This window comes from Hemicordylus capensis, chromosome 1 (genome assembly GCF_027244095.1).
Source record: "Hemicordylus capensis ecotype Gifberg chromosome 1, rHemCap1.1.pri, whole genome shotgun sequence".
Classification (NCBI taxonomy): domain Eukaryota; kingdom Metazoa; phylum Chordata; class Lepidosauria; order Squamata; family Cordylidae; genus Hemicordylus; species Hemicordylus capensis.
This window is the reverse complement of record NC_069657.1, coordinates 293,622,977-293,646,923: the sequence shown is the minus strand read 5'-3', so window position 1 is coordinate 293,646,923 and position 23,947 is coordinate 293,622,977. Positions and strand designations below refer to the sequence as shown.

The window sequence follows — 23,947 nt, the reverse complement described above, 5'->3', positions numbered from 1 at the left end:
AAGGAGAGTGTTTTCAACTCTTTCAACTAGAGAATCTCAGAGTTCAAAACCTCTAGGACTTAGCCACAGAATGTGCACTCTGTCTGGGCTTTGCAGTGGGATGAATGGTCACAGTATCAAAAATCAGGACAGCCTCAATCCCTGGGAGCAGTGATGTGGAGGTACATCCATGAGGAGGTTAGTGAGCTGGGCAAAACTAACCAATGCTGGATGACACTGGACATCAAATGCTGCATGAAAGCTGAATGTACACTGAACAAAGAACTAGGTTTTTGGGAAGGTGGTGGTTATACTTTAAAGACCCTAAAGATTGAACATCTTTCACCTTCGAAAGTGAGAATTCTTATCTGAGTATCAGTGAGGGGCAGAGAGGAATTCTTGTGACTAAGCTCATCATTTTGGGAGATTCAGATAGGCTGAATGGCCTAAGAGTACAACTCACTGTGGATGTGAGGCTCATCCTCAGAGGTAGATCTAATCATGAGGTAGATCTAATCATGAGGCTCAAGGTTAATCAGTAGTTGCAAATGATTTGTGTGCTTGAGGGGGAAGATTGCTCTGCTGAAGAATTCCTTTACTTGTGATAACTTTTTCTGCTTGGTAATGCCAGTTTGGACCTGAACAAGTTCTGGTACTGCCTAGGAGACCTATAAACATATGGTTTGAGGCTTAAATGGTGGTTACCCCTAACAGTCAGGTGCTCTCAACCATTCTCATTTAGCATCCTACTCACCTTAAGTTTTTCAGGAGATAGGCTGGTCAACCAACCAATCAAAATACTCTTGTATCATTTTTCAAATGATACAATTTCATTTGAAAATTGAAATTTCAAAGTGATTTATGTCAAACAAAATGGATGTTAAAAACAAACAAAAACAAAATTAAACAGAATCACAGCAGCATCAGCACATCACTGTAGATTTTAAACAGACACAAGTTCTGTACATGTGCAGAAGAAAATATCTCACTAGGTGTGGTTTTATTGTTTCCTCCACTTCTCATAAACATTTGGTTGCATCCAAAGAAGGTTAGTAACAACTAAACACCATCAATGAGAGAGATTAGTTAATAAAGTCCCATTAATTGTAATACGACCCAGTAATGACATTTTCTTTTGATACAATCACATGTTATAGTATCTGGGGAGGCGGGGATAGGGCTGGGTTAACAGAACATCAGCATATACACAAAAGCATCTACATGCAATCTTATGCACACCTGTCCATGTATACCCTTCCACTCCTGCAGCAAGAATTCAAGCTTTGCACATACTACAATATTATTATTATTTTACACAGTCAGGCAGGTGTTATTGACTGGTTTGTTTTATCCAGACATCGAGTCCTTCCCAAGGACCTGGGATGCCAGAATTTTATTGTCAATGTTGTTGCTGTTATAGATATTGTCGCAGAATATAGGCTGTTCCCAGTAAAGCTGCTTTTTGTAATTGGCTGGTGGTGATTTCTGTGGCCCCTATGGTGTTGAGGTGCTCTTCAAGGTCTTTTGGAACTGCACCCAGGGCGCCAATTACCCAGGGTGCCAATTTTTTGCAGATGTTCCAGTGTATCATCTATTATTATTATTATTATTATTATTATTATTATTAATTCGATTTCTATACCACCCTTCCAAAAATGGCTCAGGGCGGTTTACAAAGAGAAATAACAAACAAATAAGATGGCTCCCTGCCCAAAGGGCTCACATTCTAAAAAGAAACATAAGACACATACCAGCAACGGTCACTGGAAGTACTGTGCTTTGGGTGGATAAGGCCAGTTACTCTCCCCCTGCTAAATAAAGAGAATCACCACGGTAAAAGGTGCCTCTTTGCCCAGTTAGCAGGGGTCTATGCAATAATCTGCAATATGCAATAATATCAAATAGAAACCAAAAGAGAGTGTGTGTGAGAGAGAATCTAAATAAGATGAAAATGAACTACTGTCATTTATTTTTTTACCAAAAGATACTAGGAACAGGGACCATATACTACTGAAAGTGTCGATCATGGTATTTTATTTGTAAATAAACTATTCCCTGACTGCCAAAGAACAATGTTCATCTGGCTAATCATGACTCTCAAGTGGAATGCCTAAGAATAATTCACTTGGCTACTGTGAAAGGTCTGCAGAGCCAGAATGACCATTAAGATAATACCCAGATAATTAGAACATAGCTTAAAAGGAGCATGAGGAAATATAAAGCTTCACTCAGTATTAACTAAATTACCATGCTATAAAATTCTAGTCCAGAATAATAATACCACAGGGCAGTTTCAGAACACAGGAGTTAAAGGTGCTCCATTTTTCATATATCTCTAGAATGCATCTGATTGCATAATCTCACTTGTGTTATCATGTTTGCTCGGATGCATGGTCGTTGCTAAGCTCTGTGGCTATGCATTTGGCTTATGTGGGGGAAAGCTCAAATTAGGTGCAAATGTGCATATAGCAATGTTGTCCTAGTTAAGGCTGCTGGGAAACTGGTTGCAGGTAAAGATGGAATCAAGAGTACTCAAGGAAAGCAATTGAGTCATGACAAATGCCTTTGACAAACAAGAGTTGAGTTTATTAAGGAACACTAACACACCAGATTAAAGTGGTAGGTGGCAACCTTTTGGGGAGCCACACAGAAGTGTCTGACTACAGGATAGTGGAGCATAAGCAGAGGATCTAGTTTCTAAGTAATGCAAGTTAGAGAGGATCCTAGCATAGAGGGACAGAGAAGAGAGATGAGGGGTGATGGACAGAGTGAAGAAAATAGAGTCACAATTAATATACCTATCCCAAGTTTCTGTGCAGCTGGTCACCATGGATTGGAACGTTGTTCTTGTCCTTCTCGGGTGGAAGAAATTGGATAGGCTGTTGCCCTGGGTTATGAAGGGGACCGAGGGGCCTGAGCTGTTCAGAGACATGAGTGTAAAACACACATTGGCCTACATTAGAAGAGCCTCTGTGATGGAATTTACAGGAAAGGACTGGGTCAGCGAGCCTTCTGGTACAAGTGGAAAGGCCACCGTAAGCCAGAGCCTACTAAAACTCAGGGTGCATTGAAGAATCCAAGAGGATTGGGGAAGCACACTTGAACATGAAGAGATCACACACATGATTTGAGCATAAACACAGGATTTGCATCTTATATAGATATCTTATATATCTTATTCTGCCCTTGGAAAGGGTTAGGTACATATCTATGCTGGGAACCACCCTTAATGACTCAAAGACAAAGCTTGATTGGACTCCCAATATCCTTTTTCTCTATTCTGGTGTTCTGGAGAACAAAAGATAGAACACCTCTTGACTTCTGTTCTTAAGTTACTAACGGACAAGCCTTCCCACACGTTATTCAAGAGGGTGGTGCTTTTGACTCTTGTGAGATGCCCAACCTTGAACCTTCTCCTAACAACTCTCACTGTGACAATCTCAGAAAACTCCTTGGAGCCAGGAAACTGACTCAGAACTAATTTGCTTCTCAACATCTATAAGCCTTCAGTCTTATGGTACATGACTAGTCATGCCTTCAGGCTGTGATTAGGCTAGCATGGTTCTTCCTGACCATTCCAATCCTTTTGTTGCATCTTGCATTCCCATGTCTGGGTACCTGATCATGGACACAATGGGGGTGTTGTGAGGAAAGAAAAATACAGGGTATGGGCTGTTGTGCCAGCACTTGACATAGGGACATAGGAAGCTGCCATATACTGAGTCAGACCATAGGCCCATCTTGCTCCGTATTGTCTACACAGACTGGCAGCAGCTTCTCTAAGGTTGCAGGCAGGAATCTCTCTCAGCCCTATCTTGGAGATGCCCAGGAGGGAACTTGGAACCTTCTGCTCTTCTCAGAGAGGCTCCATCCCCTAAGGAGAATATCTTACAGTGCTCACTTTAAATGTTAAGCTGGTCTAAGGACCGTAATAATTTCTACTACTACTACTACTACTACTACTACTACTTACAGTGCTTGCACTTCTAGTATCCCTTTCATATGCAACCAGGGTGGACCCTGCTTACCTAAGGGGACAAGTCCTTCTTGCTACCACAAGACCAGCTCTCCACAAGAGAGGAGTGAGGTGTGCTCAATTTATTCACAAAGCTTACTTGACAAGAGAGAGGGTAAGTAATAAGCTTGATAGATATTTTTTTAAGCTAAATCAGACATAATATTATGTCTAATGATGTAATTATAATCACCTTAAGTAAGGCACTCCACTGGTTGGGATGACACGTATGGTGACTCCATCACAAGTTCTCTAATGCAAGTATCCTGACACATGCCCTCCAATGACACTGCTTGGAAACCTTTAGAGCATTTGGTATTGTGAATTTAAACTATGTCTCTGTGCAAGGAAGCTGATGTTAAATGGAAATAATTTCAGGTGAACAGGAAACAAAACAGGCACCAGGTCCAAAGGTATGAATTAATAGTATTTAACTTAATGTATTGTTATCTAGCTGCCACAGATAGAAACAAGTTGTTCTAGTAAGAACTAATCAGCCTACTTTCCTTACTCTGTCTCCACAACTAGACTAAATTTCGTTCAAATCGAGGTCCACAAGTTAGATCTCAAGCACCTCAAATGTTCATGCGTCCACCATCCTGGATTGAGGTGGATGACGTCATTATAAACTGCACCACTGAGGTGTTGCTATGTGTTGCTCACTACAACTGTACCAAATTTGGTTCAAATTGGTTAGACAGTCCTCAAGTTAGTGCATTTGTGCCTCAGAAATTCACACATCTGCCATCTTGGACTGGGGTGGATAACATTATCACAAACTATACCACTGGTGCATCCCTATGTCTCCATACAGCTGTAGTAAATTTGGTTCAAATCGGCTATACTGTCCACAAGTTAGTGCACTTGCACCTCAAAAGTTTACGTGTCTGCCATCTTGAATTGGGGTGGATGACACTGTCACAATCTATGCCGTTGAGGTGAGCCTGGGTGTCACTCACTACAACTGTATGTAATTTGGTTTAAATCAGTTAGACAGTCCACAAATTAGCCCACTTGTGCCTCAGATGTTCACATCTTGAATTGGAGTGGATGACATAATCACACACAATGCCTTTAGGGCATCCCTATGTGTCCCTACAGCTGTAGCAAATTCAGTTCAAATCGGTTAGGCGGTTCACAAATTAGCCCACTTGCGCCTCAAAAGTTTACGCAGCCGCCATCTTGGATCAGGGTGGATGACATCATCACAAACTAACTATACAATTGAAGTGTCCCTATGTGTCCCTACAACTGTACCCAATTTGGTTCATAGTGGTCCAGGCATTGTGAAGTTGATAGGTGGGGGACACACATACACGGATGGACACACACATAGAATGCTGGTTGATCTCATAAGCCTGCTGGAAAGTAGGCTAAAAACAACCTGTTGTTGCAGTTCATGGAAACCAAACAGAATATTCTGCCAGCTGATGACATCACCTAATTTCTGCGTTCCTGGACATCAAGTAATGTCAAAAGAGATGGACTTTGCAATCACAGGTTGGATTCAGCCATACTGGTTATGTGTGTGGAATGGATTGAGATAGATTTGTTAATGTAAGGAGAGCAATATCCACATACAGTAAAATTTAAAATCCTTGGTCTTTTAGCTTAACACACCATCCCAGGATTCTGCTGAATCATACAACTGAATCTTTAAATCAACTTTTGTAAAACCCAGAATCTTCAACAACCAGGTTTATAATATGAGAGGGAAAGTTTCATGTACTCTGATAAAATGAATTCTTTTTGCTTCTGAAAAAGACAATTGATGTACGTTACGCATTTCCATCTGAATGATTCACAGGGAACTGAACTCTTTAACATTTCTGCTTAATATTTTCCCCCTAGATCTATCCATGTTGGCAGTCTCTATCCCTTGAAAGTGACAACTTTCAATGAAATATTCATTTTGACATTCAAAAATCCACAGGACCCACACATTGCTGAGTCATCCATTTCAGAAACAGCATCTTCTGGTGGAAATTGCATTGGTTCCAGAAATGCTGTTGATCCCCTGCTGCAAACTGAAGTTTATCTAGCAAAGGGCAGGAAGGAGAGATGATATAGGGAGAGGACACAGAAAGCATTAACTGCACAGGTCACTATCCAGATAGGGCCTGTATCCTTTCTTGGAAAAATATATTTTACAAACTTTAACCATTTCTATATTTAAGTTGTGGAGATATAACACTTAAATTGTTTGGCATCTGTATGACTATTTTTTTGAACATCTTTAAAACAACAATTTAGCAAACTGTGCATAAAATATGCCTGTGGTCTGGCTAGACAAGTTGCTGGATGTGATAGCAGAACTGATAGTAGAACTCTGGAGATGGAAGACTTCTGTTGTGGGCTGGACCACTCCAGCATGTGGGTTAAGAAAACCATCATTTAATTATTTCTGAACATTGCTCCTCTATGATCATCACAGCAGCTAACACAGTTAAAACATCAGTAAATACAATGGTTGACATGATGGATTACTCAAAGTAGTAATTCATTAACTGAAATTAAAATAACATTTGGCAATTTTCTTCATGTCAGCCAATACAATAAAAATACTAAGATAAACCCAATAAAAAGACAATATAAAACAGCACAGCATAGATTAAAAATAAATCAATAGAAGGGAACAAAAGGGGAAATAAAAGTGTCTTCACTGACCATTTGAAAATCAGCAAAGATGAAACCAGCAAAAATGATGCTTTCCCTTGAGAGGGCACTCCAGAGTATTGGCACAATGGCACAGAATGTCCTGGACCTCAGATCAGATCCACACAACATCCTTTTGACAGTGGAGCAATGTTTCCCCAAGGTTCCTACAAGAGGAAAGATTTATTAAGATGGTCTCGCCTCAGACTATTAGGGTTTTGAAGGTCAAAGAAAACACTTGGAGTTAAGCTCAGAAATAAACTGATAGCCACTGTAGATGGCTTAATGGAAGAGTTATAGGATCTAAGCCAGGACTGCACAACTTTGGCCCTCCATCTGTTTTTGGACTACAACAGCATCCCCAGCCACAGAGGCCAGTAGTAAAGTATGATGAGAACTGTAGTCCAACTAGGAATGTGCCCAGACTGGTTCGGCCCCTCAGGATAGAAGTGCCGAACCAGTTTGGGTGGGTGCACCGAAGCCAACGCAGTGGGCAGGGATCGGTTCCTTTAAAAAGGAGGAATGCAGGTGCTTACCTGCTCCTCCACTGCCCCACTGTTCATCCGGGACCAGCGCTGGTGTGCAAAAGATGCCACACACAGGTGCTGGGAATAAGGAAGCAGCCATGCATGGTCTTTTGTACACTAGTCCCAGTCCCAGATGAGTGGTGGGGTTGCGGAGGAGCAGGTAATTACCCACATGCCTCCTTTTAAAAGAAACCGATCCCTGCCCTGCCTGTGGTTTCTGAGGCAACGCATTCTCATCCCTAAGTCCAACATCTGCAGGGTGGCCAAAATTGTGCAGTCCTGATCTAATCTGTTAGGTTCAGACAATAATCTGATGGCTGTAAAAACCCCTGCTAACTGAGCAAAGAGGCACCTTTTTAAAGTGGTGATTCTCTACTTAGCAGGGGGAGAGCAACTGGCCCTATCCAGCCCCAGCACAGCATCCCTCCAGTGGCTGTTGCTGGTGTCAACCTTATGTTTCTTTTTAGATTGTGAACCCTTTGGGGACAGAGGACCATCTTGTTTATGTATTGTTTATTTTTCTATGTAAACCGCTTTGAGAACTTTGGTTGATGAGTGGGATATAAATATTATTATTATTAGTAGTAGTAGTAGTATTTTGAGCCAGTTGAAATCTCTGAATGACTTTCAAACGTTTTAATGTTCTTCCCAATAAATATGAATTTCCAAGTTAAACAAACAAACCTGGCACATCAGGGAGAAAGGTGCTAGTTTTCTACTTTCAAAGGGTATTTCATGGAGATGTGTTTTTTTTTTTTTTTTAAGTTATGTGCTTCCTCATTTTGTTGCATGCATAGATCAAGGCTGTATTTCTTAACATACTCCAGCGGTAAAGTAGACCTTACATTTTCAATATGTTTGTATGGAACATAGGAAGGTTCATCAGGTTTATTCCTGTTGGTGTTTATTAGAACCTAAGAAGGTTTGTCATCTCTGTTGGGTCATCATCCCTGTTTGTTAATCATCCCTGTTCGGTCTTGTCCCAGAGTTACCCCTCCTTTCTATTTTGCATCACAGTATAGTCTAGCTGCAGCTGCAAACTACCTAAGAACACACTAAAACTATGTCAGGCCTGTTGTTAGCCTAAGGCTACTCTGAGGCGGCATAGGTCACAAATGGCAAGCAGCTTCCCTGAAGCAGAAGGAACATTGTCTATTTCCTTCACCTCCCAATTGCTGTAAAGGGGAGTCACAGCTGGTGTTTTCCCAATTTGCTTAAACAGTGGTCAACTTTGGACATAATGGCAAACCAGAAGCATGCCAGAGGTTTGGTTTTGTGGTCGTCCAAATGTGTGAAACCGCGGTTTTGTCACAAAAACAACCTGAGGTTTTTGATCCCAAGCCATGATCTGAACCTTCAGTTTGTAGTGCGTTTCGCTGCCAAAACCTCAGGTTTGACGGTGGCATCATGTCATCCAAATTCTGCCCCCATTGTAACCTGGGTTTTGAGCTGTGGCTGCTCCCAAAATCATAGAGAGGGCAGCTCAGACTAGCCCTGAGATGCATCAGCTCTATGCCTGTCGCGCTTCTTGCTGGCCCCCTCTCTGTTCAGCTGCCCTGCCCTCTGAAGTCACCACATTCCCAGCAACAAGGACACTGCATTCCTGCATCCCAAGCTCCAATGCATGCAAAGGGAGAAAAACACATTGGGGAAATCCCGTGTTCCACTGCGTCTCATGGTCCCTCCTTTGTCAATCTGCACAAAAAGGATGGGGTGACAAGACGGGCACAGCGGGAGAGGTCTCCAGCAAAAAAGTGGATTAAGCTTTTTACCTCCCATAGGTAAAACATGCCCTTTTACCTTTAGAAACCCCCCACAAAACACCGCTGCGTGGTGGTGGCAAAAGCTGTGGCGGGGGGAGAGGAATGTTTCCCCTTTTGCCCTGTAAAGAACGCAGCTGCTGGCAGTGGGATGGGACATGGCTGTGGCAACTGCGGGGAGGGAGGGAAGGAGGGTGGGGGTGTGGGGGTGGGGTGGGCAAGGAGCCCTTCTGCTGTGCCAGGTAAAAGGAGGAACCCTCCCCACTTCACCCCCACCCTTCTTCCCTGCAGCTGCCGCTGCTTCACCCCATCCTGCTATTGGCAGTGGCATTCTTTACAGAACAAAAGGGGAAACTTTCCCCTCATCTCCCTCCCTGCAGTTACCACTGCTGCCACACACCGACATCCTGGGCTTAAGGTGAAACAATGGGGGGACTTTCTCCTCACCCTCCCACCCTTGCTTCAGTAGCCGCCTCCCCCAGGAAGGGGTGGCAAAATTTGAGGAGCGGCAATATTTGTAGGCAAATGCCTACCTCACCTCTCCATTAGTCTGCCACTGGCATGGAGCCCTGGCCACACCAGGAACTGGGCAGCTCAGTAGTTTCCCAACAAAGATCACACATGTCAGCTCGAGTTGGGTCTACCATTCCAGGAGCTTCCTTTGTCACAGTGATCCAAACCCCAGGATTCTTTGCCCACCCTCATATACATGTTCCCTCCTAGGAAGTAATCATGACCCCTTCCAGGAGTAACAGGTAACTAGTGCCACTCTCCTTCTTCTTGTACCAGTAGTTGTGCTTTGTGTGAGACTGTTTGGCTGCAAACCCTTTGCAAGAGCAGTGGTGCAAGTGGTTTCAAGAATGAATTTAAATGCCCTTTCCCTGCTGAGGGCAGCCAACCAATGCCGAAAAGGTATGACTGCACTGGGCACACCCCCTCGAAGATTGTGGAAAATGGTTGCCACTCTACCAATGTCTTGATGCCATGTCCACAGTCTCCGATGCTAGTGCTACAGAGCTTGCTGGGATGAAGCCTAGGTGGACCAGGGAGGGGCACCTTTGCTCACAAGCCACAGACTGCAAGGCCATGGCTGAACAATCATCTTTGGGACGATTCCTGGGCTCACAGCTTAACCACAGATTTGTCTACTTGAGGTTTCATGCTATGCTATGTCCTAAGACAGCTAGTGTCCGACATTCCTTTTCCAAGTTATCTTAGCTCTGCTGTTAATTTCCCTCCATCTCAGTGGAGTTAGAACTCTCTGAGTGGTTGCCTTTTTTCTGGTTTTCTTTGGACCATTGACTGGTAGGTGATTTCACAGCACCAATTCTACAGAAACAAAACTGCCTCCCACTCATTCTAGACAATAAAAATGCTCTTGCTGAACCAGACCAGGGGTGTCCGGTTTAATTCTGCTTTCAAAACCAGTCCTCCGGGTCCTCACAAAACGGGCATGAAGGCTTACCTGTTGTTTTTCTCCAACATCAGGAATTCAGAAGCACAGTGTCTTTGTGCATGGAAGTTTGAATAGTTTATAGGTTACTTCCATGAATTTATCTAATTATAAGGCCTGTGCAGCAAAACAAATATTGGGTCCAGTCTGATCTGACTCCCCAAGTCAGCAAAATTATTGATAGTGCTGACATGACTCCGACAAAACAATTGGGATTGGAGTTGGCTTAGACTCGGTCCGACATTTTATCATCATATCATTCCTTTCCCTCTCTGCACTGGCCTGTCCCTTGCCGCTCCCTCCCCCTCCCTTTCCTTGCCTTCCCCCAGCTTCTACCCACCTCTCTCCCTTACCTTGGACTCTCTAGGGGCTGGGAACAGCAGAAGTTATATTCTCTTCATTCCGAAAGCCGTGTTCACTTCCCGTATCAATAAATCTGTATAAGCTAGTGGCCAGCAACACATGTTATGGTAGTGAAATAAGAACTTAGTGTTCTTCAGTAGTACTAACCACGTGATGAAGCCAAGTGATGTAATTCTCAACCGTCTTCAACTTCAAAAGAATCCAAGATCTTCTGACACTTCTTCTAGCCATGTGGAGCTGCTGGACAGCATAAGAAGATATAAGAATAAAACAAGAGCAACCAACAAATTTATAAGGAAACTAGAGCATTGGCTCTAGATTGCACTATTGTGTCACTAGCCAGCCAATAAAAACAAATTACTGTCTGAAAATGATTGTGAGAGATTGTTTTTTCATCATGTAAAACCTGTTCCTATGTATGTTTAAGCTCTGGTGAGGTAAATGGGATTTAATCCTAATTAGGTTTGCATAGCATTGTCGCTTTAGACCCAGTCTCAACCAGGGTTGCATAATTTCACCCCTCCAGCTATTGATGGACTAGAGTTCCCATCATCCCCAGTGTCAGAGAAACTAAAGAAGAAAAGCCTTTACCTCATCATCTTCCCAGGAGTTGTAGGCATCAAGAAAAAGTAAGAACAGGAAATAGCCAGAGGAGAAGCCCAGCAGGAAATATTGACCTCACTCACCCCGCTCAAGCAGAGAGACATAGAAGAAGATGACAACAGATGGGAGAGGTCAGCTTGTTGCAGAGCTCCTGAGAATGGAATGTGTCTGGCAACTGACCTGGGGTAATACTACCACGTTGTGGCCACGCCTGGTAAGGTATTAAATTCATTATTATTGAGCAGACTACATAGACTTAAAAACTGCATAGAGCCAATGATGATATCCAAAGGCAAGCAAACATGGAAGGTACCTTCACCTCTGAGGCAGAAACTTCCCCCTTCTTTACACCCAGCCACAGTGGCAATTAGGGATGATGGAAGCTGTAGTTCAACATCTGCAGGAGGGCTGAAATCTGAAGTGCAGCCCTGGTCCAAACCATACAGTGCTGTGTGCAACCTTTTAAATGTGTTTTCTTTTTAAAATTCTGACTACTCTCAAAGTGTCTCAGATGGAGACTGGTGTAGGACTTTTTAACCTTCCAGATTTTTGTGCAGTTTTAAATGACAGAATGCCCTTGCATCATTGTGGGTCATACAAATGCCCTAGAATTTGAGCTATATTGCAGACAGGCACAAGTTTCATTCAGCTAAGTGACTAAAAGTTCAAACTCTTAACCTTCTGAATGTCATCCGTTATAAATCAGGTCATCTGCAGAATCAAGGGTGTTTTGGAGTCCCTTAGGTTAGTCTGACACAAGTTCTAGAGTACACTGACGAAAGAAAGATCAATTCATTCCCACTGAATAAAAGTAAATGTTTAGGCAAACTATAATGACAACATTGATAAGACACTACATTTTGTTCCAATGCCCTTGGGTTTTAATCCTATGGTCGCCAGTTAACTAGAGCTACAATTGACTCACTAGGCTGGAAAAATCTGATAAAATCAAGGTCATTTCTCTGTATATCTTAGACTATAGAGACTAGTATGCCTTAACTGTATGAGTGACTATGTGAAACTAGCAAGCTCACAAATTAGCCTGCAGGGACTATAGCTGTTCTCTGTATTTATATGACAGAGTGGCTTCAGAAAGTAGACTAAAGGTCAGAGTGTAATTGGTCAGTCTTTGGACATTTATTCATGACTATTAGTTCATAATTATAGGCTAATGAGCCATGGGTCAGATAGGCATCACTGATTGACTAATGAATGTAGAACCAATGTGTGTGAGTTTTTCACTCACACAACCCTTGCATAATGGGAGTTTTTGAACAAATGAAAAATTGGTTTCTGACGAGAGACTAGATGGAAGGGGAAATAAAGAAGGCTATGAGAAAGAAATTCATATGGACAAGAAACAAAAACTGGAAGGCAAAAAGATAACTACAGAAAAGAAGAATGGAGTTGAAGTCCAGAAGCAAGAAACAGCAAAGTGTGAAAAGAGAGTCTTCCAGAGTCCTTCAAGGGAGAACTTCAAGGAGCAGACACACAGCTAAATTGTATCCTAAACTTTTGTCAGAGGGGAAGATTTAACTGAAGGAAGTCTTTGTGAGAAGAGAAGCCTTCAGCAGTCAAATCTTACCAAAGGGGTCCCTTCCTGAAGGAAGATATTGTTGCCAAGCATAAATTCCATACCATGGAAGTGTGGCCAAAAAGAAGATTCTGTTACCTCAGCTATGTGAATTTCAGCTAAGGAGGACTATAAAGGTAGGGCAATGGCAGAACATATAATTTAGGGAAGTGATCCCTAGAGTCACTTCTGTATTATATGGTCTGCCAGTTTATAAGTTATTGTCCGGCTATACGGTGGAGTCTCCTTTACCCAGCCTACCTGAGCACGCAGAGTCTGACTTCAGGGTAGGGACGGGGAGCGGTTAAATGTCACCATGCGTCTCCTCCATCCCGGGCTGTTTGTCCCTTGCGCTGGCCTCTCTCCGGAGGACCCAGCACTTGCCCACTGCCAGCCACTCATCCCTGACCGACTCCTTAAATGCTCTCTCACAGGCTGTGCACCTCCTACCCCCAATTATGAGGCCAACACCCCCTTTATTAGCCCGTTATTGCTAGCAGCTGTGTTCCCCTTCATCCCCATTCCACCCTCCTTTCCTTCATGCTCCTTCCCTTCAGGAGGTCTGCTGGTGATGTCGCTCCCATGCGCCAACCCTGGAGCTCTCCCTGGCCTCGGCTCGCCTGGCCTGGACTTCCTGCCCTCAGCGCTGCTCGGCTGGGAGGCTGGGAAGCTTGCCGGGGCCGGGATCAGACCCGCCCTCCTTTCTAGCCTGCCTGCCTCCCGCTTCCGTGGTGCCAGACCGCAACCTGGTCTCATCCTCACCAGTAAGAGCAGCCGGTGCGGCCAGACAGGGCCAGATTAATCTAGCATGGGGCCTGTAGCATACGTTATAAAGGGGCGCTAAATTTTTAAAAATGCACATCAACATTAAAACATAAATTATTTACTTGCATAGTAAAGTAATTCAATTTTTTCATTGGCTATATTTTGGAGTATGGGAGACCAAGCCACAAACTCACACTTACTACAGCAACAGTGAACATTTATATACAATTTTTCAATCCAAATTCTTAAAGTGGTTTACATAGAAAAATAAAGAGTGGATAGATGAATCTCTGTCTCCAAAGGGCTCACACTCTAAAAAGAAAGATGTGGTAGGTACCAGCAACAGCCATTGGACAAATGCTGTGCTAGGCCTTCTCTTAAAAGGCACATTTATCAGAAAGGGGATATTTTATCTAACATGATTGAGGATAAAGATGACACATGAAACCACTCTGTGTGAGACAAACTCATCTTTGCCAATGACACTTGAAAAAACACATTCGGTCCTGGAGGTATGGTGAAATCTGAGTGCATTGAATGAGGCAAAGTGTAAGTATGCAATAAAATGCTCACAAACTTGCTTCATTACATAGCAAATCCCTTTTCCCCCCAAGCTGGGCCAAAGAGAGTTATGTTTATAGGGACATATTTGGAGCAGGGGGTCTTCACTTTTAAGGCTTCGCTACAGTCTTCAAAGAAGTTGTAGAGCAGGCCAGAACAGCTTTCAACATGAGCAAAATGCATCTCACCTTGGGAAAAGCTTTTGTGAAAGGCAACATATAAATATATCTATGAGTAATAAATTGTTTTCACCTTCAAAACGAATGAAGGAGATCATGGCAGCTCTTAAGGTGTCTCTCAACACAAGAACAAATACAGCCACAGTTATGAAGCATGCTGGTGGACACTTGCCTAATAGTGGACAAACTCCCAAGGGACATGTAAGGAAGAATGTCATGACCCTAACGAATGAGGGCCATGTCCACCACAAACTACTGCTCCTGCTCATCAGGGTGAAACAACCCTTATAACAAACCTCATTAGGGTGAAACAAGATGCGAAGAGAATTCTACAGTAAAAATACAAAGACCAACAAAGAATTGTGAACAATCAGCATTTTATGAGAATGATGAGGTGACTGAAAGGTAGAAAGTTGCTTATGAATTCAACTGCATGCTTTACTGCTTTATCACCAGTATATTGACATAGTGAGAGGAGATCCTTCCCATCATCAGTGTGCAAATATGAACTGAATGGCTTCACCATATGATTTGGAAAAACCACTCGTTAGTTCTACTTTCACCATCACCCATAAGATAATCAAAAGGATAATGTAGGCATTGCTCTTTGGTGGCAGCCTCATTTGCCATTGGATGGCAGTGGTAACAGTGAGATGGAAGTCTACCACTGCTAGAGCCCTGAAGTTTTCTCCCAGCAATGCTCCTGACTAATCAAGGCCTCCGAGAATAGAAATCAAGCATAAGATCCACTATCTGCTCAGCAGCAAGAGTAAGGTGAATTGCCCCAAGTTCATTCTCTTGAAATAGTTCAATAAAAGCACAATCAGATTTGTCATTGTTGTACATCTAGGATGGTGGCAGTTCTGACAAAGGTTGCATATTTTTCTAAGCATCAGAGGCACTCTTACCCCTGGACTTTGGGGCTGAAGTCCAGGGCCTCTACAGCCCCAGGGGGCCCCCAAATCCTCTTCAGTCTGACCTGGGTGGTGTGGTTGCCTGGCCAAGCATGATGATGCTTAATTTGCAGGGGAGCGGGCGGGCTCCAAAGGCCTTTAGGTCCGGGCTCCAAATTTACCTAGGTGCACCACTGCTAAGAATTAGTAGTTGCCATAGTGGAACATGCTGTTATAAGTTTTATTTGTTGGGGTCTGGGCTATATTACTCAAATGCAAAAACAAGCATTTTACCATATCTTTTTACTTATTTAAGAACACAAACGTGGGCGAAATATAAGTCTAACATAGTAGGAAGGGAGGTTTGTAGCCAAGTCCATTTAAACCATGAAGGGAGCAGGAACTAAACAGAAAAATGTGAAGCAAAACACAAACACACAGAGACCAAAAAAACCAGTTCTTGCTGTTTAAACACATTTTCAGAGGACTACTTACACTGAGCGGACGCTTCCCTGCAATTGAACAGAATAACCAGATGTGACTGAAACATTGCCACTTGATGTGCTTTTATCAGAGACAGAGACAAAAGCAAAGATGTATTTACTTTCATGTCATCATATTGTTGGCCACTGAAACAGGATTTTGAAAGATTATGAGAGGAATAATATGATTGTGCACAGCATTGCTAGTGCTAATCAGCTATGTGATTACAGCCTCTCCCTATCCACATGTGCCAAATCTTAGAAGTGCACCTGTTGTTATATCAGTTTTTAAAACTCAGTGATGAAGTACATAAAATAACTCTCTATCCCAGGAAGACTGCAGGATAATCCACTAATCCAGATAGATGAAAGGAAATGCAGATGTTATGCCCTCTTGTGGATGGTGGCAGTCTTTCAAAAGATAGATCATATTGTTTAGTTTGCCAAAAGGGACGTGGCAGTGGGGGATGAATTCCCTTTCTCTGTCTCTTACTTGATACAGATAGACACATGTAGAAATATTAATGCAGCAAAGAGGCATTTATCTCTTCAGCCATGGGTGATCATATATGAAGAGAAGGATTGTGTATATATTTGAAGGGAAGAAATATATGAAAGAATGTGTAGCACACTTTTCATAGCTTTTTACATGTTACTCCATCTATGTTGTGCAGAGTCACTCATAGGGGTGTGCACAAACCTGGTTTTCCCCCACCCCCAAACTGGGCACCCAGCTTGGTTCAATTTGGAACCAGCTCAGGCCAGGTTCGAAGCCACTACCACACATTTGAAAGAGTTAAAATGGTTACTCACAGTGGCAGCAGTGGCTACAGGGAGGGTGGTGGGTCTATCGACCCCCGCCAGCCTCCTCCCGAGTGTCCAGGGCCAGCTCAGTTCCAATTTGTGCACAATTTGAGCTGGTTCAGGCCTTCAATGGCACATTTCAGCTTCTGCACATGCGTGGAGCCCATTTGTTTTATTCTATGCATGTGCCTGGGCCATTTGTGTGTCCCAGGTCATGAAAATGGCCAGTGGGCATGTTCAGAGGTCAAATAATTACCTCCATGCATGCGCTAAGGCCCAAAATGGGCCAAAGAAGACCCAAACTGGCCTGAGCCAGCCCTGGACACTCGGTGTGAGGCCAGTGGGGGTCGGGGGAGCTGCCGCCACTGTCCCTTGCCACCTCCACGGTTACTGTGAGTAACCATTTAAAACCCTTTCTAATGTGTGGTAGAGGCTTCAAATCAGGCCCAAACTGGTATGGCCAGCTCGATCTAGAACCGAACTGGACCTGGTTCAGTTTGAGGTCAAGCCTTCAAGCTGAGCCAGTTCGAGTGCAAGCCTACTCAATTTTGAGCTGGCTCTCACACCCCTAATCACTCATACTTTTGCCTATTGAGAGAATGTGAGGTGCTCATGTGTCATCTTCCATCACAGATGCACAAGTACCTGCTGCCATCTGCAAAACCCAGGAAACAAAAGTGCACATTATGGTTATACCAAATGTGCACATTATGGTCATACCCATAAATGCTATATTCCTTCACTGCAATATTATAATGGCTGACATGATGAGGAAAATTATTCAAAATAATCTCATTGAAATTAAAAGGACTTTTCTAATGTTAGTCTATTACTATTATAGAGTACTCTCCAGACCTCTGTGTTTGTGTTTGTGTGCATGCATGTGTGTGTTGCTCTAATAAAAGGTAGTTCACTTCTATTAAGCGATAATACAAATGTGTGTGAAGTCCTTTTTAAAAAATGCAGCAATAGAGAATGAAACTACTTACAAATATATAAATGCTGCTCTTTTATTCCATGAAACCAAAATGAACAAAAAGTCTGTACTAAACTATACAGATCCCCAGTAGTGAAAAATTCTTGGCCTCAAGAGAATTGACTGCTTAAAGATGATGTGTCTTGGACAGAAATTTATAGAGGAAAAATATTACATTTATATTCCATGTTTTTTTGTCTAAGGAAATGAGGGCAGTGTACATGGGATCCTCCCTTTTATCCTCACAACAACTCTGTGAGGTAGGTTAAGCTGTGAGAAGGTGACTGGCCCAAAATCAACCAGCGAGTTCTATGGCTGAACGGAAATTTGAATATCAGTCTCCCCAGCTGAAAAAGATAACCACTCTACCACACTAATTCTAAAAGCTGCTTCATCTCTGCTAGACATCACTGGATAGGAAAGTCCCAAAACTGTCTCCATGAGTTCAACAAGCCAGATTGCTAATTTTACCCAGAATTGATCCTTAAATTATTTGAATACATTTGGCATTTGGCAGCTAGCATGGATCCTGTTGTTTCCTCATAAACTACTAAATAAGCATGTTTCATTGTAAGGCCCTGGGGCCAGTGGTGGCCCCCATCAACTCTTGTGGTCCTCTGCCTAATTGGTTATTGGACCTGAGTGAAGTTTCAATCGAAGATGAATATTCAGCGGTCCCCTGGCACTATGTGGAAATGACCATTCCACCATGCAGTGCTGGGCTTTGCCCAGCACTGGGGGGAGGGGAATCCTTCAAGGGAAGCCCTCTTGAGACCTTGCACCACCTTGGGAGGCTTGCACAGAGTGCTGGGGAGTATAGCCCTTCCCAGTTCCTTTCTCCTAGAGCTCTTAAGAGAGGGCTCCTTCTCACTTAAAGGGCCCTCCTAGCACTGAGAAAAGCACATTGCTGTGCTGACACCAGCACAGTGGGAGATGGCTCTCACATTGAAGATTCCCCCCGCCCCCTGCCCAAGTGGCCCCTGTTTGAAAAATAGTGAAGATCACTGTGCTAGTGATGTTGCAGTTCTTGGGAACAGATGGTCTTATTTATTCACTCTATGGAAGTTCTCTTTCCTTGGAAGATCCTGGAAATGAATCAATGGAACTTTGGTTTTTAACTTTTTGTAATGGTCTTTCAATTCTTTTTTTTAGAGTTTAGCGTTACAAGCCTCAGTGAAGTTGTGACCACAACTGAATTTCTCATGAATCCTCTTCTGAATCTGGGTTCTATGGGCACATCAAAGGGTATGGTGTGCTGCACAAATCTGCACCCCACTGTTATAAAGCAGCAAAATAGGCAGATATTCATAATTCATAGTAATATCAAAGATCCAATAAAATTCTTATCATAGGGAACAAGTTGTACACAATAGCTAGTGACCTTGAGTAATGATGCATTTCCATTACTGCATCAAAAGACATATCCAGCCTGATCAAGAAAGCATGGATGGCAAATGTGACACATTTAAGGATGTACATTCAAATATGCATCTCTGTCAGTTATGGACATTGAACACACATAGATTTACCTTGTTGATTTGGGGGCAAATATATATATGTGTCATAAGCTCAAGAATTTAGGGATCATGGTAATAACTCAAATACGATTAAAAAAAAAAAAGAGCTTATACACCATCAGACTAGAGATGTGTACAAAACTAGTTTTTATGGTTTGGATTGCTTTTGGTTCTGGCTTGACTACCAGACCATTTTGAACCAATTCGGTGCTTTACTGGTAGAGGAAAATCCAGTGAGGATTGCCCTTTACCAGTAAAGGGTCAGGGAGGCTTCTCTAAGCCTAGAAAGGGCAGGAGGTTAGTCAGTTAGTACTTACAAGTAATATCACTGGTGGCAGCCACCCCATCCCTGCTGGCCTCCTCCAGAATAGCCAGGGCTAATGGCAGCATGTTTCTGGCCCTCTCTAGCCCAGTTTGGGCCTTGGCACATGTGTGAAGGTCATTTTAGTGACCTCTGCGCATGCATGGAAGTCACTAAAATGGCTTCCATGCATGTTCTGAGGCCCAAACCGGGCCAGAGAAGGCCTGAACTTGAAGACAATCAGCAGGGAGGAGCTTCTGCCTCCCACCCCCAACCCCCGTGGTGGTCACCACCAATGATAGTACTTGTAAGTACCTACTCCCCTCCTGCTTGCTCTAGGCTTAGGGAAGCCCCTGACAGTAGCTGTGCATGGGGGCTTGGAACCCGTGCACACAATTACAGCTTCACCCCTGCTGCCAGCTGCCATGACAGCAGGCCATGCTGCTACTACCACCAGTACATTGGGCAGGCTTTTGTCCCCTTTCCCCCCTCCAAAATCAATCAAAAAGATCTCCCTCCGTCTCTGCAAATGGAATGGCAAATCGGGGTGGGGGATTCAATTCAGCCTAGAATTCATTATATTGCTCGCCTGCAAATGGTCAACACATTTTATTCCCCCTTTTTGTCATACACAGTACATCCTCATCTATACTATGGCTAAGGTTTAATATTTGAGCAGTTGTCACTCTCATGTTCCAGGACTCGCCGTACTGTGCAATTTCTAAAGAAAATCTCTCCCAGCCAGCATGCAAATCTATTTCACATTTCATTCTGGCTAATGGATAAGTGGCAGTAAGTGCTGAGTTTCTCATTACCTGGATGTCAGAAATCCACTTTTGCCATAACTGTACTGTCATTATTATGTTTTAAAATGCCAAGGATGGAACTGAGACCATCTTCAAGAGGATGTGAAAGTAAACAGGCAAAGAATGAATGAAAGTAAACAGGCAAAGAAAGATATGAAATTGACCACATGTGAACCATTCACTAGCTTGTTATAAGCCATTCATTTACAAAGTCAGTCAGTTGGGGCCTCATGCTTCTAAAGTGAATTGATGAGGGCATCTTGCGATCAAGCTGGACTTCCAACGTTGATGATACTGACTGTTCAAAGTTAGAAAAATGATTGCTGAGGTGATGAGACATCTTTATGCAATATACACTAAATCATGTTCTTCATTGTGCGTTGCAAATGAAGCAAAGTTGTTCTTATTTTTTCACTCATGTTGAACTATTTCTGTGTATAGATTTTGTAAAACATTTCATGGTCATTAACACTGAATCATTATCTCTTTCGTTTGCATTCAGAGATTATTGTTGGTGCTAGCAGGGGATGGGGAAGGGGGAATAGAGAGAAAAGCAGATTATTCCTTTAAAAAAACCCAGAAGACCACCACTGCCTGCTGCCCAGGTCTACATAGAGATTTTTCACTGTCACCATTGTTACTTTTTAAGATATGGAAAGTCTAAGAATCAGACAGGTATTTTAGGATCTTTGATCGGTTTTCCATACAGGAAGATAATACGTTAAAATGTACTAATACACTGCATTGTGGAGGTCCTATTCAGTAATTGTTTGTAGCCAGGTCATATGATAGCACCTCTTGAAGTGCTGTGATATGAGTGGTTGAATGAAAGCTGTGCCTTGTCTGCCCTCAACCTGTTGTGTTACGTTATAGCCAGGGATACCGGCTATCGCTGCCATAGGAATCACCATCCCTTTTGTGAGTTTTTATTTTATAATCAGCCATAACATTTGTTGCACCCATTGTGGACCAGGCCAATCATGTTCCTCACTCCCATCAGCGTCCAACAATAATGTGGAATTAGAGTGCAAAACCTCAACTAAATGATGGCCCTAAAACATGTCTCTGGCCAAAGTCTGAAGGACACAATACAGGCAGTTTTCAGATATCTGCTGATTGCCAGAATGGATCCCTGACCACCCAGGAATCCTATATACATCACCTGGAATTCCAGGATGGGAGAAAGACAGGATATAAAGGTAATGAATATTAAATGCAATTGCCATGACCTGAATATTGTGGGGTGTGTGTGCATAAAACTTATTATAATAATGTGTGTATTGGCTCCTAGGTATAATTTTGTGGCTTAGTGTGCTGAAGCTAGAAGTTAACATTTCAGGATCCCTCCTGGGCCCGCAAAAGTTAGGGTATCTGACAAAACATGTTGATGGATAATCAGGTGACTTCAGTAAACTACTGAATATTCCCTGCTCCTATAAAACTGCTGTTCTTTCATACCTTCTTGGGTGCTCCGAGGCTAGCTTCCACCTACATGTCTGAATTATATATATAGAATTACATCTTCAGCCAGTCCACAACAGTTTCAACTTTTGGAGGATGTGCAAGAAATGTCAGTGCAGAAACAACCATATATTGCACACTAGTTTTCCTAGGGAATTCTGCATTTACAGATTATCATAGTTCTGTACTAGATCCTAAAATGGCTTTTGCTCCCAGAAAGAAACATACTTACATCACATAAATTATCAGCAATGTAAAGGGAAAAAGAAGTCCTGATGATACAAAATTGACTTTTATAAGAAGTCCCCAAAGGTCAAAAGTGAAGACTTGCCAATGAAATTAGCTCAAGGAAACGTTCTGGAGGATTTAAAAATGTCACCACAAGACTGAAAGATGGTTATATGATCACAAGATAGAGAAAAAATATGACACAAAGGAAATATGACATAAATATGACACTATGAGTCACTGCCCAATATCAGCTGCAAAAGGAAACAACAAGGACTTACAAAGAAGAAGCAAGCTGAGACTGCCAAAACATTTAAATATTATATTTGCATCGATGATATACAATTAATTTCTAAACTGACATTTTACAGTAATTATTTGACATATTTCATGGATCATGGTCTGTTAAGGATGTTGACCCTTTTTTATATTGGAGTTGAGTCTCTAGTTTTTTTCTCTCCATCAAACCATCTAGCAAGCCTAGAACAGATAAAACAAGAAAGTTAACAAGGCAGAGTCCATAATAAATAAATAATAAGTACTTGTCTGGCCTGTATTTTTGTGTTTAAATCTACTTGAATATTTATCAGAACACTAGACTGTACAGGATATCAGAAGACACTAGTGGGATCAAAGAAGTTCTGGGAGTTGAGTTATGATGATGGAATTGCAGAAATAAGTGATACCCCCTCCCGCAAGAATACTTCTGCTAATTGTCTGGATAGCTTGGCACTCCAATCTTACATGGATATACTGTAAGAAATATATAGTTCACTTTAAAAATAAATTAGAAATTAATAAACTTATACCTGAGGGTTTTTTTTGCGTGTGTGTGTGGCGGGGGAGGGAGTTCTTTAACACGTTGAATGCTTTGATGTCCTCAGAGAACTTGACAGCCTCATAAATAAGAATAAGAGTAGCACTGCATATTTGGAAATGGGGAAGGGGGAGAGGTAGACAGGAAGCAATGCTTCATGTTGTGCTTTTCTTTTCATAACCATAATAATAATAATTTTGCACCCCTTCCCCTCCCCATTTATCTGTTACATCTTCACTGTATTCACATTCTACACAGGCAAACAATACAGGTTTAGTAAGCAGAGGTTAAACAGAGCTTCTCCTCTTAAAGAGGCCTGTAGTAGGGTTCTGGTCAACCTCTTGTTTGACCAGAGGACCAACCAAGAGAAGAAACAAGTACTTCATGACTGAAGTAAATGAGACAGTGGACAGTTAATTCACTGTGCCTGAGTACAACATATCCTCATGGTAAGATGTGTATGCTTATCCCACTTCAGTGTGCAGTACCAAAATGCACATTGCTTTAAGCAGATTGTGTGTGTGTGTGTGTGTGTGTGTGTGTGTGTGGTTTTTAATTTTAAATGGTAGCCACATAAAGATTCAATCAGGATTGGGAACACAGTAAATTGGGAGTGTGTATTTAATCATTTTCCTTTACCATAGTCCCAATGAAAACCGCCCTGAGCCATTTTAGAAGGAGGGTATACAAATCAAATAAATTATAATTATATTTATAATTATAACCCCTGAAACTGCTATTAGCCATAGGAGGGAAGCTGTTATTGGTGCCAATGACAGCATCCTTCCTGAAGCCAATAGTAGGTTTTGGGAGGCATTTCCCTTTTGGGTCATGGCACAAATGAGAGGGTTAAATACCCCCTCTCTCCCACATGCCATGGTCTGAACTTGATCTCTCCCACTGGTTTATATTCAAAGCTAGCAAAATTCACATGCAAGGAGAAACTACATGTTCAAAGTAAGATGTCATTGTGAACATTCTGTTGTGAACATTGTGAACATTCTGTTCATTGTGAACATTCTGTTGTTTAGGACAGGTTGCTGCTGCTACATACGGAGCTGATGCAGCATATTAGGTAAAAGTGTCAGCTAGAAAGATAATACTGGCGCAGTAATGCCAGCAGAATTAAGATGAGGAGTTGTTTCAACATTCTGCCATTATAAGCCCTCAGCACTCTGTTGGTCATAGAATGTAAACCATCTGTCTGACCACTTGCAGACATCAACTAG

The 23,947-nt window shown here is 42.4% G+C and overlaps 1 long non-coding RNA gene across 1 annotated transcript in view; it reads right to left on the bottom strand.

Moving 5' to 3' along the window:
* Positions 1-10,990, bottom strand: part of LOC128340872 (uncharacterized) — a 181,218-nt gene extending 170,228 nt beyond the window's left edge. Inside the window, exons 1-2 of the long non-coding RNA XR_008314050.1 lie at positions 10,900-10,990; positions 6,662-6,816 (exon numbers count right to left, since the gene is read on the bottom strand). This is a non-coding gene — a long non-coding RNA (uncharacterized LOC128340872). The remainder of the gene's footprint in view (positions 1-6,661; positions 6,817-10,899) is intronic.
* Between the last annotated feature and the right edge of the window lie 12,957 nt (positions 10,991-23,947).